General features: G+C 34.7%; 1 protein-coding gene across 4 annotated transcripts in view; it reads left to right on the top strand.

Annotated features, from left to right (window-relative positions):
* TSC22D2 (TSC22 domain family member 2) overlaps positions 1-17001 on the top strand; it is a 50379-nt gene that overhangs the window by 27570 nt on the left and 5808 nt on the right. For 2 of the 4 annotated variants that reach the window (XR_013528542.1, XR_013528541.1), the window contains one exon: positions 356-512. The exons of the other annotated variants lie outside the window; for them this stretch is intronic. The gene's annotated coding sequence lies outside the window, so the exon portion shown is untranslated. The remainder of the gene's footprint in view (positions 1-355; positions 513-17001) is intronic. 4 annotated transcript variants of the gene reach the window in all.

Here is a 17001-nt window from a genome sequence, read left to right as displayed (position 1 = left end):
AAACAACTCATATACATGGATATGGACCAAACAATAGAACTCTTAATACTGTTCTACAGGACTACAGAGCTGTCTGTATCAGGTTATGGTGTTAAATCATAATTTCTGAATCATGATCTTAAACCTTTAATTGGTTCCATTTCTACTTTACTCTTTACTAACAAGTATCCTGATGGCCTGAAATCCGTGTTGAAATTTAAAGTTTGAATTTTCCAGATCAAATATGAAATTTATTTTACATTTTTTTAAGTACAAAATATCAGTTGTATAATCATGGTAAAACATAAAATTTTGCTATAAAAGATTTTTAAAGGCTATTTGATTAAAACACTTATTTACTTAAACTCTTTGCTAGAATTTTTTTTAGAATTCAGCATCGGAGGAGGAATGTGACATAATAATGATCGAAAGCCGAAAGTTTAAAAGTTGTGATGCCCTCACATGGTTGGAGGGTTATTCTAGCTTCTAAGGACTGAATGTTGTCCACAAGAGTGTCATCAGGTCATAAATTGGTAAGACTTAATGGCTTAGATTTTATGTATTATACCTGATGTTATTGTATTGAGATGAATATTTATGAACAAAATGAGCACATTGTATAAGAATATAGTATTAAATATAAGTTACAACTTGGAATTTTAAATATTTGGAGTATGTAAGCCTTTCAAAGTCTCTTGAGGCTGGAGGCCATATCTTTGCAGTGGTGTTTAGTAAATCAATTTAAAAAAAGAAAGTGAAATCCTGAATTATAATAAGATTATTAAAATATTGCTATTGCATCTGCTGTAGATGCCTACAGTATAGTGAAGAACCCCAAATTCTTTCCAGGCATTATACCAGGAGATATTTGAAAAATAATATATTCATCTTTTCTTTAAAAAAAAAAATCAGTTTTCTTAATATATAGCTTAATTTTATTGTTTTGGGGGATTTTATTTTCTTAGTAAAAGACATGTTTCCTCTAAATGTCTAAAATAAAGCCAAGAATTTTTTTTTTAATTCTTACATTGAACATACCTAAGATGCCAGTATCACATGAGAATGATGCATTAGGCTGGGTGCAGTGGCTCACACCTGTGATCCCAGCACTTTGGGAGGCTGAGGTGGGCGGATCACCTGATGTCAGGAGTTCGTGAACAACCTGGCTAACATGGTGAAACCTGTCTCTACTAAAAATACAAAAACTAGCCAGGCGTGGTGGCAGGTGCCTTAATCCCAGCTACTCGGGAGGCTGAGGCAGAAGAATCGCTTGAAACTGGGAGGTGGAGGTTGCAGTGAGCCAAGATCACATCACTGCACTCCAGCCTGGGCAACAGAGCAAGACTCTGTCTCAAAAAAAAAAAAAAAAAGAAAGAAAAAGAAAAAGATATATTAGAAGTAATTGCACATTTTTTATAGACCCTGAAAATTAATTGTCTCTCAGAATTATATTCTCCTTAGAAAAAAAAATACTTTGTTTTGTGTTCTTTCTTATTTTGCTTTGTTTTACACAGCTGTATTTTGTAGCGGGTTGGCTGTTGGAAGGTTAGAATTGAGCTCAAGATATGACCTTATACCTTTTAATCTGAAGATCATCATATTTTGCAAATGGAGAAAAGGAGGGTGGATTATTTGTCCAAGGTCATATAATTGTAAAATTAATATTTTCATTAAAGCGTGGTATACATATCCTGCATGTCAGTCAAGAATTATTTAAAATTATTTATTTTCCAAAAAAGCCAGAAGGTATGGGTTGATAACAACTAAACCGGCCACTATATATATTCCAACTTTATCCTTAACTAGAGATACGATATTTTATCCCTTGCCCATTTTTCCTTTTGAATAATATTCTAAATTGTTTCTGATACATATTTCATGACTTCATTACATTCTATAAGCTTAAGTCCCTTAAACCAGTAATTGCAATCAATAGTAGTCTGGAAGGAATTACAACAAACTAATTATCTTTTATTCCATGTACTTTTAAATTTTCTTTATTTTCTATAATCTACATAACTTTGATGATCAGGAAAATAATTTGTAATTTCTCTAGCATTAGTAGTCAGTGACTGGGATTCAAGAGATCATGAACCATGTGGAATTTGGGGTAGAATTTTTTTATGTTCACTTTTCTGTGAAAGGTTCAGAGCATTTGTCAGATTTTTTTTTTCCAGAGATTTCTAGTGAGTGTTTTGTGTCTAAAGGACAATCCTTATTAGACACCTAAGTATGACTTGTGGAAGAAATTTCTAATGAGAACATTGGTCCTATGACTCTTACTGATGTTTGTTCAATGCTGTGCTGGATTATTCTAAATGCCCATTAGACTGATGGGACAAATCAGAGCCAAGCCACATTTAGCTTAGGAATTTCATTCTGTCAGTCTCTGTGCTCAATTGTCAGTTGGATTTTTCTTCAGAGTAGTTGTGTTTTGGCTACTGAGTGTCAGGCACTGTGCTGAACATTTTTGGCACATTATCTCATTTAATTTTGACAAGTTATATATTAATAGATATTTTCAATATCCTCAGTTTACAGAGAAGAAAATTGAAAGCTTAGGGAAGTTAAGTAACTTGCTCAAGTCACATAGCCATTGAGTGGTGGAACTAGAATTCAAATCTTACTACTTCCTGGATCCTGAGTATCAGTATGCTGGTATGCAGAGTAATCTCTAAAAACTCGAAGGATAAGATAAAGGAGAATTTTATACTGTTTGAAGATGGGAATTCATAAATTTGATTTATCTTGAACTTAATTAGCAATGGGTCATTCTCCATTACAAAACTATCTTTTAAAGTGTTTGCTGAAAAACAAATGTTGGAGGTTCCTTAAAAGTCAGTATTAATTACATTAAAAAATAAATTCTTTTCAGATTTAATGCTTATGATTATAAGCAAATATATGGGTATTTTGGTATTTTTTTAGAAAAGTCTTAGTACTTGTTAGAATAGTATAAGTATCCTTAGGAACTCATTCTTTAATATTTAGGATTTATACAGAAAACACTACAAAGCATTAATTAAAAAGCAGCTTTGAGCTACAAATATTTCTTGGGATAATGAGATATATTGCATGTAAAACCCAAATTAAGTGCTACGTGACAGTTTTCCATTAGAATTTAGTTGTGAATAATTCTATTGAGAAACCACTTTTTGGCCCATTTTTAAAGCATTTATCAGGCAAATTTTTTTTGGATACATAAGGTTTTTTGGTTTTGCTTTCTTTAGTACTGAATTTGTCATACACTTTTTGTTGGTTTAATTTTACTCTCAGAGGAGATCCAAACCTTATAACAGCCTTTTGCCTATTTTTAAGTATTCATAATGAAAGGTTGAATCTGCAATAATAGTACTGCTTAAAATAAGAATTTGTTTACTCCTGAGGGATATTGAAACAGTCTACAGATCAAATATAAACTGTTTCTTTAGCACCATGGTTAAAAATGTACAAACAACTTGATAGGTCATCAGAATATGAGAATTCTATCTAAGAGTCTTTTTTTGAATAATAGATTTGTACCCCAGCTTCTATAGTAGTGATATGTTTGCCTTTTCAAAAAAACTGGGAAGTTTGGAAAATAGAGTAATCATATCTAATGCAAGTTTTAAACACAGTTACTGTCTTAGTGTTTGCATATTTCCAGACTTGGAATATATATACATATTAATAGTCGCAATCATGGTAGATAAGTAGATTTTCAATAGTTTTTAAACTATTTAGTTAAAACTAAAGCTAATACTGATATGTGATAGGCTTTGAGTTTTGAACTGATACTTGATATTTTGACAACTGTGATAACATTCCCTCCTGTTTTTCCTTCTACCTCTCTGGTTGTTTTCTCTCAGCCTTTGGCAGGCTTTCCCTTCTGTCTGTTCTTTTAAATATTATTGGAGGTTGGGCATGGTGGCTCATGTCTGTAATCCCAGCACTTTGGGAGGTTGAGGTGGGAAGATCACTTGAGTCTAGGAGCTTGAGACCAGCCTGGACAGCACAGCGAGACCCCGTCTCTTTTGAAATAATTTGTTGGGCATGGTAGTACACATCCTGTGGTCTCAGCTACTTGGGAGGCTGAGACAGGAGGATTGCTTAAGCCTGAGAGGTCAAGGCTGTAGTGAGCCATGATCACACCACTGCACTCCAGCCTAGGCAACAGTGAGACTCACTCTCAAAAAACAAATAAAGGAGTCCTCAGAATGTTGTCGTCTTACATTCTTCATCAAGAAAAGAGCATACAGATGGCTTCTGTGCACATACCATCTTTATGCTATAGGAAGTAACCTGTATGCTCTAAGGTACTCAGCCTTGTTGCTTCCAGCCTAGGCATCTGTCCTTACATTCAGACTTCCCTGATCTCTCATAGCCAGTTAATCACAAAGTACTACCATGTCTGCCTCCTGAGTGTTTGCCAGCCTGTCCATCTCTTGTCTGCATTCAAGGCACTATCCTTTCTTATGTGAAAAATGCAACAACCTTTGACTAGTCCTTGTCATTTGAGTTTCCTAATGTGGCTAATTGCACCTACTGTTCTTTTTACTTGGAACATTTCTTTGTACCTGTCTTTTTCTTCTCTAACCAACTGTAGCACTTCCCTACTAATTCTTTCCTGATCCAAGAGCTTTAGTATGTGCCCCCATAACACCCTCTAGAATCTTGCTCTTAGCACTTATCACACTTTCATCTTGTGTATCTCCTGCACTAACTGTAAACTCACAAACTCTGAAATTATGTTTATTTGACGTTGTATCCCCAGTGTCTGATAAATGTTTAAGTCCATTACAAACCCTTTGGGATGTAGCATCACAAAATTTGGTATCTGAAAATAATGTTAGAAATTATTGTATACAATTAGAGGCAAGAATCAAATATAGAAACCACAGTATCTAACTCTTAAGTCAGTGTTTCTTGTATATTTCGTGACACTTAGATTTTGACCACTGTAAGTTATTACTGCAAGTTATTAGGTAATAGAGTAAGTGTTTACCATGTGCCAGATACTTATGCATTATCTCGCTGAATCCCAGTACCTGGTCCTATTATTTATTGTCCTTTGGAGAGGCTAAATATTAACTTTTCTAAAATCATGTCAGTTTTGGTGCAGTGACTCAGACCTATAATCCCAGCACTTTGAGGGTCCAAGGCAGGAGGATTACTTCATGCCAGGAGTTCAGGAGCAGCTTGGGTAAGGCTATCTCTACCTGCAAAAAATATAAATTAGCTAGACATGATGGCACATGTCTGTAATCCCACTGAGGTGGAAGAATCACTTGAATCGAGGAGTTTAAGGCAACAGAGAGCTATGATGGTCCCCTTGCACTCCAGCTTAGAAGACAGCAAGACTGTATGTTATAAAATAAAATAAGATGAGAGCTCTGATTCAAACTTAAGTACAACTCCAGAACCAATGCCCTTTTATTTAATACTACCTCTCAATTTGTTTTCTGAGTTTGAATTATGAAACTGAGTTAGAAGGGAATTTAGTGGTCATTTATTCTAACCACTTGTGCTGTAATTGGATCATGTCTACAGTGTTCCTTCCAAGTTGTCATCTAGCCTCTGAACACCTCCAGTGAGGTCTTACTTTTGCATCCTGGTCTCTTTTTTTTTTTTCCATTGTATCTTTAAGCCCATAAACCCTTTTTGTAAAACAGAGAATCTTAAAATGTGAAACAGAAAAATTAGATGATAGCCATCACTTAAAGCATATATAAACTGCACTAAAAAGTCTATGGAGACATTGAAACTGGGTACATTCTCTAGTTATTTCTGTATTTTCATAGCTGCCATAATCAAAAATGTGGTTTCCAGTTCATGGCCATAAGTCACTGGTTTTAAAGTTCTTTTTCAAAATGAATGAGACATTGCTTAATATCTTAGCACAAGGTATGTTTCTGTATTTCCTTTTGAGTCTAGTGATGATACAAGGACTTCATGGGAAACCTTAATATGTGACCTGATCCACCAATATAAAAAGAGTGAAATGAAGTTGAATTTCTTCAGACTCCTGGATCTAGTTTATACAGAACTTTCATTTATTCATGAGTCATGCTTAATGGCATGGTAGTTTGAATTGTCTTTTTTACCTGACCACAAGCCTTTAGGTTCTTTTAGTTCTTCCCTTTAGACTTAATTTTGATTGACTGAGGAGTGAGATTCGTCAGCTGAGAGAACCCATCAATAGATATTTATGAGGCATGATTATACAATCAAGCTTTTCACCAGTTTTACAGATAGTTCCTTCTTAAATGCATGATTCTAATGTAAAAAAGTCTCTGTCAAGGTTTCTAAGATCATTAAGAGTTTTTAACATTCACTTTAGTTATCCATGAAGTCTTCTGTGATTTAGTTACCACCATGATTGGTACCATGGAATTGCCACGTTTCACTGGCCATGGCAGCAGTAACCTGGAAATTCATAAAGCCTAGCCCGATTCTGTTCCTCAAACTTAAAACCATTTTTCCATTTACATCAGTTGCCTATATCGTATAGAAACTGCTGCACTTTTCTTATTTCTCAGTGGGCAACAACCAAATGCAAAGAACATCAAAAACCTACCTTTATTAGGGAGTAAAAAATTCTCAAGGTTTGCCCATATTTTACTGTGTTCCAGCAACACCCTTTAATTAGTTTCTAATAGTTTAAATAGCTGGTTAATTTCTTAGATCTTTATCCTGGCTTGATGAGCCCAATATATAACATCTGATTATACCAAGCTTATAAAATATAATTAGATAACGTATTGTAAGTTGTATTTCATTTTTTTTCTTCAAGTAATATGTTTACTCTCAATTATATGCAGAGTTGTGTTGTAATAAGTAGACCTTAGAAATGGACAGTTTCTGCTTTTAAGGTTTAATTCAAGAGGAGCATTTGATAAAGACAAAAAATTATTTATGGACAAATCCGAGATGTGGAGCCTGTTGCCAAGAAAGGAAGAAGGCTAAGAAAAATGTAGGTGGAGCATTCCATCTCAAGTGACAGTCTTATCTTTGGAATCTTAATTGATTTAACAGATTTCATGTCATGATCTAAGTGTAGAATTCATCATAAAAGAATTCACACAAACTATTGTAAAATTTTGTCATTCACCCACATCCAAAGTTATTACCTGTAAGAATTCAAGGACGTGTATCTAGACTGAAATGATAAAAACTTGGCTGTTAAACTTTTTGTCTCTGAAAATATGCCTACTTGATTACAGGTTTGCTTGAGTGAAAAAAACCGAATGACCCTTAAGATTTTATAGTAGTGCTACTTTTTTACTTTACACCAGAATCCCGTTTTGAATAAGGTAATTCTAAAATAGTGATTCTCAGCTAGGGTAATAATTTGTTTAAAAGCAAAACAACACTTTATCTTACTTTACTTATTTGCTTTTAGTAATATTTATTGTTGAATTTTCATATAACACTACTGAAGGAAGACTTGGGATATTTTTAGTTAAATACCCTTTTTGGAACTTTTTATTTGAATTAAATCAGTTATATTTCAGTGGCCTTTGGAAAATTTTCCCACAGTAAGTTATTTTACTCTAAATAATGAAATATCAAGATCCCAAAGATCCATAAGAATGTTATTAATGTTCAGTCCACAAGAATCCTATGTTTAATAAGCCTTGTAAATATAAATCTCAAGTCAAACAATTTTTATTAACATATATTTTGTGGCTGCATTAAGTCTTTGACATTTAACTAATTGAATAAAAAATTCAACTAAATATTAAGGCATAACTAGGATTTTGTTATTTTGGGTGAAACAAAAATATAAAACCTGTTTCTTAATACTAATCATAACTGATTTTTATTCATGTTTCACTGCCTCAGGAGGTTAACTCTTCATTTCCCAAGATACACTGGGAAAGTAGACCTTATAAAGTGTCAAAGTCCAAATTGATCCAAATGATAAAAGGAACTAATTGGGTTGTTGTTAAGTGTGTACTGTTGTAAAGTCTCTCATAATTCTTATAGCAGTCCTTTAAGATATGTACAACTCTATCCCACTTTATAGTTGAGGAAAGTAGTTTCAGTATATTAACTTGCTAGGATCATCCCACTAGTAAGTGAGTGGAGTTTGGATTAAAAGTCAGCTAGTTTAATTCTAAAGCCTGTCCTTTTAAGCTATTTTTTTATTTGAAAATTCAGCTTTTTGCTTAGGCAACTGCTGAGCAACAAGCTGTCTTGCATCCCAGAATGTCTGATCCCAGAATGAAGGAGAGAACAAAAAGTACTTCAGACAAGAGACAGTAAACTGAAACATTGACAACTTTAATTCTTCAGGGCCTATATTCAGTGTTGCCTTTATGTTTATTGAAGGTAAAAAAAAATTAATGGCTGGGTGCAGTGGCTCATACTTATAATTCCAACACTTTGGGAGGCCACAGCAGGAGGATTGCTTGAGCCCGGAAGTTTGAAACCAGTATGGGCAGCAGAGTGAGACCTGTCTCTACAATCAACACTTTTAAAAAAGAAAGTGTTGTAATTATTTGCTCAAACCCAAGCCACTATAATTTTTTTTAAATCCCAAATGCAAAACATTCATTGATTTATTAAAAATACTAGGCTTTCCCCCACCCCCAATATATATTCTGTTCATTTCATTATGGAATGATAACCATGCTTTGAGCTCGCTCATTAGTCTGGATGAGAATCAAGCAACTGCCCCTTTAAAAACCCCATGAGGCCGAGTGTGGTGACTCACGCCTGTAATCCCAGCACTTTGGGAGGCCGAGGTTGGTGAATCACCTGAGGTCAGGAGTTCCAAGACCACCCTGACCAACAAAGTGAAACCTCGTCTCTACTAAAAATACAAAAATTAGCCAAGCATGGTGGCAGGCACCTGTAGTCCCAGCTACTCAGGAGGCTGAGACAGGAGAATTGCTTGAACCCGAGGTTGCCATGAGCCAAGATTGCACCACTGCACTCCAGCCTGGGTGAGGGAGTGAGACTTCGTCTCAAAAAAAAAAAAAAAAAAAAATCCCATGCATGATATTCTTCTGAGTAGCCCTATTTTGAAATGGTTCCTTGACAACCTTTATTTATTACTGTACTTGGACTTTGGGGGACAGATTTGGAAGGTACATAAAGTAGCAAAGAAAAACTAGTTAATAACCCTGGAGCAAATTCTAATCATAAAATCCTAGTGACTAGTGTAATACAATTTTATTTTGTCAAATATATTGTCCATAGAATTATGCTTTTTCTAGAAAGCTATTTTAACATTTCTGCACTTTCAAGAAATGGGCATAAAGAAAAGAAATAGGCAAAATTAAGATGAGCAAAAATTTACGTCCTTTTCATGGTATTTGGCTTTTGGTATACAAATAAACCAAAGGGAATATAGTCTCATTTTTACTTTAGTCAAGCCTCATTGTAGAAATGGAATTGAAAAGATACTTAAACAAGGCATCTAAACACGAATGACATTAGTAGAAAGAAATAATATGTAGAATACTTGAGAAAAAGGAGGCAAATGTGAGGCCATTAGATGAAAGGAATTAATAGTATTCCTAAGAATAGTTTCTTCCCAAGCCCTTTTTTTCCCATGACTCTTGACATGGTAGTGTTCTCCAGTGTTTTGGCCCCACTTGTCCTTTCATTCTTTAAGCAAGTTTGTCTTCTCCTATGGTTTGAGTTGCCTACCACATTCTTACAACTCTCCTAGGCCAGAAATTACACTGGAGTTCTCAATACCTATTTCCAGCAGCCTTCTTTCTGTATTTCTCCAGTAGGATCTACATTTCACATATCTCAAAATTCAGTAGTCCCAAGTGAAACTTAAATTTACTTTCTCACCTTTATTTGCAGGTTCCTCCACCACTCACTCCCCACCCTACTTTATCCCCCACAAAATCTAGCTGCCTTTCTGTGATACACCAACCAGCTCCTAGTTGCTCCAAGAATAAAGCCGCAGGCATCCTTACCATTTTCTTTGTCACAGATAGTCCTTTCCTTTATCATATCACTGATCTCTCAATATTCTGTGTGCTTCAGTTGAAACTTCCAATATTTTCTAATCCCTCTCACCCTTTTTTCCTCTGAGGTACCAATGTACATCTAAGTCTAGGTAACGGTCAGTTTTATACTATTTTTCCAGTCTCCAAGAAATAATTTAAAGGAGCAGGTACTAGTGTCAAATTTTTTATTTGGGCTTACATCCCTTGGTATGTATTCTTCACTCCCCAATAATACACTGTCATCAGATTAGCTTGTTGCACATGCTGTGTAAACAGTAAAATGAAATCTCTTTCAAGAGAGCCTGATCTAAATGTTAAGTACATCAGTATCAGGGAAAATGCCACCCTCTTCATATACCTTTCTCCTGCCCTTTCTTACTCTGAGGAAGGAAATAATCTTTTCATCCTGTCAAACCTTGCCTAATGTTAGTCTACTAAGAAATAATGATTTTGTCTAATAAGAAATAATGCTAGGTAGGGTGACTGGTTCCTGTAATCCTAGCTGCTAAGGAGGCTGAGGTGGGAGGATTGCTTTAGCCTAGGAGTTAGAGACCATCCCGGGCAACAGGGTGAGGCCCTGTTTCTAAACAACAAATTTTTAAAATCAGCTGGGAATAGGGGTGCACACCTGTAGTTCCAGCTGCTCAGGTGACTGAGACTGTAGCAGGAGGATCACTTGAGCCCAGGAGTGTGAGGCTGCAGTGAGCCATGATCACACCACTGCACTCCAGCCTGGGCATCAGATCAAGTTCCCATCTCTATAAAAACAACAACTAGCTAGCGCACAAAGTCAGATATCTTAAATAAATGTAATTTCATATTCTTATATAAGTATTAACTTGAAGTAATAGGATATTAATTAAACTTAGGTTATTTGGAATATTTGGACTGTAATAGTGAAACTACTGTGCAGATTTTACTCTTGTATCAGTCTTTAATTTTTCCAGACTAAATTCTTATCTCTTACATTTTGAATGTTATAATAGATTTTTAGTTCAGCTAGTTTTAAAATGGCTCTACAAGAAAAAGTAATTATATCAGAATTTTACTACCATATATTAAAATGATACCCCCAAAACATCATAACTTGGATATATTAAAGAGATTTGGAAAAAGAAGATCATGTTTATTTTAATCTTGTATATATATTTTGGGGTACACATTTTTAATATAACATTTTTATTATGTAAGTTTACAAACGTTTTGTGTAATAGATGTTTACCACAAATTTTTACCATTTGCCTACCAGACTTACTTTGAATAAACAGAAATCACTGCACTGGGAACTTAAACATTATTTACACCATAGTCATAGATATAAATTATATGAATTCTAAACAAAGAAACAGGATTTTTATAAATCACAAATATCACTTATGTTGATCGTTGTTTTTTTGTTGAATATAGTACCTTATCTTGCAGAATGAAATAGTTCCTAGAGAAAATGGAGTTGGCACCTCTTCCCTCCTTTCTCCCTTTCCTATTTTCTGTCATTACTTTTTCTGTCTGCCATTTGTTCATGTTTGGAGTTTACACTGTATAAGATAACTACTTCATGAGTTATTTTTATTTTGGAACATGTTTTCATTGTTCTTCAAGATGTAGTAACAGTACTCTTGCTTTTATCTCTGTCCCATATCTGCCTGCCTTCCCAAACAGCCACTTTCTGAATGTACGTATATCCTTCCACACACTTTCTTAATGTGTGTATATCCTTCTTTATGTGTATATAAGCAAATCAATGTTTATTATCTTCCTTCATGTAAATGATAATATATTGTGCACACATCTGTACCTTTTCTTTTAAAGATCTCCAGAATACATTGTTCCCATCCTGATCAGGACTTAGAAAAGTATCTTGATGGTTTTTTAATAGATGCATACTATTTAATTGAATGGATGGCTATGCCATGATTCATTTAACCAAAAGTGTTGCTGTTATAAACAGTGTTGTAATAAGTAGTCTTGTTAAATACGTTATTTGCCATGTATATAAAATATCTATAGGATAAATTCCCAGATACATGATTGCTGGCTCAAAGAGTGAATAAGTAAGGGAAGGTCTGGAGAGAAGAAAGGGAAAGGGATAGAAGTCTGTTTTGGAAAATAGTATTACATTATAGTTTTAATTTGTATTTTTATTTTATGAGTCGGATGTTGAGTATTTTTTCATGTCTTTCTTGTGAATGTTCAATGTGAATTCTCCCCATATTTCTATTGGGCATCTGGTCTTACAGATTTCTAGAAGTACTTTATTTATATTTTAGAAAAATTATTAGAGATTTTTTGATTTAAAAAAAAATTAGGCATGCAGTTACATAGTCTTCTTCCAGTCCAAAGTATTAAAGAAATTCTAATTAAATGGGTTTCTTTAAAGTTCTTAGTATAGATGATATGACTGACTCTAGACAAAGGGGGTCAAAGGTAGGATGATGGACTTTAGATTGCATACTTTTTAATCTACACTTTACTGGCTAGGAATTTAACTAAAATTAACAAGATAAATATAAAATTTGTTGAGGGCATTGGTGAACAAGGTTTTTGTAGAAGATGCTAACAATAAAAATCATTATATAAATATTTAACTGGGTTTTGAATAGTTCCTTGGGAAAAGCATTCATCACACTATTGCAGGATTGGCTACTTGAGAAAAGTAACAACACTTAGTTTTGTAAGTAGAAATTTTACCTGCTTGCTCAGGATGAATAATAGCTTTAAAATAACTTATTGTGTGTTACTACTAATAATAGCCTCTGTGGGCCATTTTGGAGGGTTTTTTTAAATCATGAAATTAAACATTTTGTTTTGCAATGGTAGAACTGATGGTCAGTAATTAGAATAACATTTTGAGTTTTTAGTTTATTAATAACTTCATTTAACTTTTATTCTTAACCATAGAGATTTGCATTCAGCCAGAGATTGTCTACATGAATTTTATTTATTTAGGCCCTTTTTGAAAGGAAAATTGTTACTTGTTCTTAAATAAGTTGTAAATATTTTTTTAGTCCCCTCTTACAGAAGAGTGGTGGATTTTTAAAATTATATTTAACCTCACAAGCTTGCTGAACTGTAAATTCATTTGTAATCAGTGAGTTGCACTTTTTAAATTTTCTTTCTAGAAAACAAAACATGCATTTGTTAGAGAAGACGCAAAATGTTACTCAGGTTAGAATTACTGTATTTTAATAGTAATGATGCTATTTTGGGAGATGGGAGTGGGTGGAATAAAGGTTATAGATGATTTACTAGAAACAGTATATGATTCCTGAGGCTCCCCAAGAAAGGTATAGCTTCCTTCTACTTGTAAATTTCTGAAGAATCAGTTTTAGTTGGTTTGGGCAAGGGGGCTTGAGCATGAAGTATGCAGATTTACCAACTCAAAGGAGTTTATATTACAAAAGTTTGATTCTATAATTTGGAGAGTTCCTTTAGTGCGTTTATAGTTGTGATTGTAACTCAATGCAAAGTGAGAAGAGTCTGAGTAAAGCAAGGCATTTTTTAATTTATTTTTTGCAGTATTCTAATTAAAGATACATAAAATTTTTAAGACATCTTCAGCTTTCTAACAAACCAGAAGAACATTTGCGTTCTTAGCAGTTAGGTAAACTGTATTGGCTATATAAAGATCACTAAGCACAAGTGCCTTTTCTAAGAGGTTCCCTCCTTTATTCTCGGAGCTGAACCTCTTCTAGGAAGTTGCCAGATAAGATAAATGGCATATTCTGAGCATGGTTTAATCTTTGGATTCTTGCTTATGGTTTCACAACTTTACATTTGTTACTTAAAGTGCTCTTAATATATATATCTCTGGATCAATTTTGGTCACTAGAGATTATTTTTTCAGACTTACTATTATGGAAGAAAATACATGTGTTTTGACATTGCATCCAGGTTTGAATCCGGTTCCTAGTATTGTGTCTTTGAGCAAGTTACTTGACCTCAGTTTCCTCAACTGTAAAATGAGAATGTTGCTCAGGCTTGTTGTAAGGACTCACTAAGATAATGTGTGCCTGCTCTAAAGTAGACAATCATTAAGTATTCTTTTTCTCTGCCTTGTTGATTTGTTAATTAGCATTTATATCAAGGGGAAGACAGAAAGACAAAGTAGTCAAACTGTCCATTTTGTAAAAGAGAAGTAGTCATCTTATTTTTCTAGAGACAGGTCTGGATCTGTCGCCCAGGCTGGAGTGCAGAAATGAACCCCAAACTCCTGGGGTCAAGCAATCTTCCCATGCAGCCTCCTGAGTAACTAGGACCACAGGCTTTTATTTATTTTTATTTTTATTTTTGTAAGCAATGGGTTCTCACAATGTTACCCTGGCTGATTTTTTTTTTTTTTTTTTTTTTTTGAGCCGGAGTTTCGCTCTTGTTACCCAGGCTGGAGTGCAATGGCGCAATCTCGGCTCACCGCAACCTCCGCCTCCTGGGTTCAGGCAATTCTCCTGCCCCAGCCTCCTGAGTATCTAGGACTACAGGCACACGCCACCATGCCCAGCTAATTTTTTGTATTTTTAATAGTGACGGGGTTTCACCATGTTGACCAGGATGGTCTCGATCTCTTGACCTCGTGATCCACCCGCCTCGACCTCCCAAAGTGCTGGGATTACAGGCGTGAGCCACCGCGCCCGGCCGAATTTTTTTATTTTAAATAAGTAGCCATGATGTCTCTGTCCACATTACTGCAGATAAATAAAAAAGTTGGTTTCTCGTAGATTTTTTAAAAATATGAGATCAAGGCTGGGCAAGCAGCTCAACCTGTAATCCTGACACTTTGAGAGGCCGAGATGGGTGGATCACCTGAGGTCAAGAATTCAAGACCAGCCTGACCAACATGCAGAAACCCCATCTCTACTAAAAATACAAAATTACCCAGGTGTGGTGGTGCATGTTGTAATCCCCACTACTCAGGAGGCTGAGGCAGGAGAATTGTTTGAACCCGGGAGGTGGAGGTTGCCATGAGCTGAGATCACACCATTGCACTCCAGCCTGGTCAACAAGAGGGAATCTCCGTCTAAAAAAAAAAATCAAGTTAGGTTACCTTTACTAATTTTAATTTGTGAAGTTGGAAATTCTTCATCTGTCCTCTTGCTTTCTCAGTAACATTGCAAGTGATCTCATGGTAAGAGTAAGGAGACCTAGGAAGAAAAACTGTGGTGTGGGGAGCCCATTAGGGTCAATTAAAAGATGAATAGCATGGAAAGCCACCCTGTCTTACTGTAGCATTGATACTTTGAGTTTTACTTTTTCTGTGAGTGTAATTATAATTAGCTTTATTTAAACACTAAATTCGAGCTCATTTCGTTGTTTTGGAGCAGCAATTCCAATAATTAAGTATTTTCTTATAGAAGTCTTTCTTACTTTCCACATCTCTCTATTTCTGTTCATTCTCTCCATATCCACAATTTTTAATGCATCTATAAATGCTAACAAAGGTTTGATTTTTATTGAAAGAATGATTCATAGTAAATAGAAAGTTTATTTTAAAAAATTACCTTTTGACTTTAGCAATTACAGTTTACCCTGATAGTTTAAAAAGGAAAATTCTAAACTCATTTTTCTCTCATGCTTCTGTGGCAGTAATTATAACACTTGATTTAAAATTGAATTACTTCAGTTTGATTGTATATACATATATACACTAATCTGAAATACATGATTTACTTATACTACCACCATTACAGGGTTATTTGGTTTATATACTTTGTGCTGGGAGTAATGACAGCACTTAAGCTCTTCTTAGGGAGCTTAAGTTTGGAAATTGGTTAACCATCAAAATATAAGGTGCTGAATGTAATAATTAAAAAGAAGAGGTATATTATTATAACATCAGGTGAAGGAAGGAAATCACTGATTCTGCTTCAGTTGACCTTTTTCCTTTTAAGAGAGAGTCAAATCTCACTATGACAACTTTGAACATAATAGAAAACATGTGATAACCTCATTGAAACAATATTTTTAAACCATATTCTGGGATCTTAAAATATCTTATTTGCGTAAGACTACCATATTGGTATCTTCACTGTAAAACTGGCCGTTTAAAGCAGTGGTTCTCAAACTTTAGTTTCTGTCTGAATTGCCTGGAGAGTTTGTTAAAATAGATTACAGTCCCCACCCCAAGAGTAATTAATTCTGGGGTGTGTCCAAATATTTACATTTCTAACACGTTTCCAGGTGATGCTGATGCTTCTGGTTCAGGGATTACACTTTGAGAACTGATTTATCTGAGCTCAAAAAATTTTAATGCCTTTCTCATATGAACCATTAATTGTTTCAAATCCAATTACTATCAGTATACATTCAGTTACTATGTGCCAACCACTGGATTCACTTACTCGAAAAGCTGAAGAAGTTAAGGAACTTCCCTCAAGGAACTCAATCTAATAGGATCAACAGCGGTAGTATTATAATACTCAAAGTAATCACTGTCTGTATTGCGTGCTCAGTGTGCCAAGTACAATGCTGAGCATTAAACTCATTTAAACCTCACAAATGGTATATAATCCTTATTTTAGATAAAAAACCTGAGGTCTAGAAAGGTTAAATAATTTCCCAGAATTCATACAGTAAGTATATGGAGGAGCCAGAATTTGCTATTTTTGCACTGTAAAAAATTGGTGAAGATTGGTAGACCCCAGAAAGGATGGAGTAATTGGCTCTACCTTAGAAAATCAAACAGCATCACAGAAGAGATAGCACTAGAGCATCTTAAAGGACATGTGTAAGATAGCCAGATGAGTTAGAACTGTGAGCATTTCCAGATGAGGGAGCAATTTCTGCAAAGCCAAGGAAACTCAAGAGAATATATGTTCCACAGACTGCAAATAGTTATATAAGATCATAACACAATAGGTAGAGATAGATGAGGAAAACAGACTGTATAAGGCAGAGGTCAAAGTCATAAAGGTTTTTATATACCAGGCTAAGAAGTTTTAAAAATAGAATTAGGCTTCTTAATTTTTCCTCCTATAACTTTCATCTGTAAGCCAGCAGTTCTCAAAGCATGGTCAAACTGTAGATTCCACATCATCTGGGAACTTGTTAGAAATGCAGATTCCTGGTTCCACCTCAT

This window comes from Callithrix jacchus, chromosome 17, assembly GCF_049354715.1.
Source record: "Callithrix jacchus isolate 240 chromosome 17, calJac240_pri, whole genome shotgun sequence".
NCBI lineage: Eukaryota > Metazoa > Chordata > Mammalia > Primates > Cebidae > Callithrix > Callithrix jacchus.
This window is presented reverse-complemented; position numbering and strand designations above follow the sequence as displayed.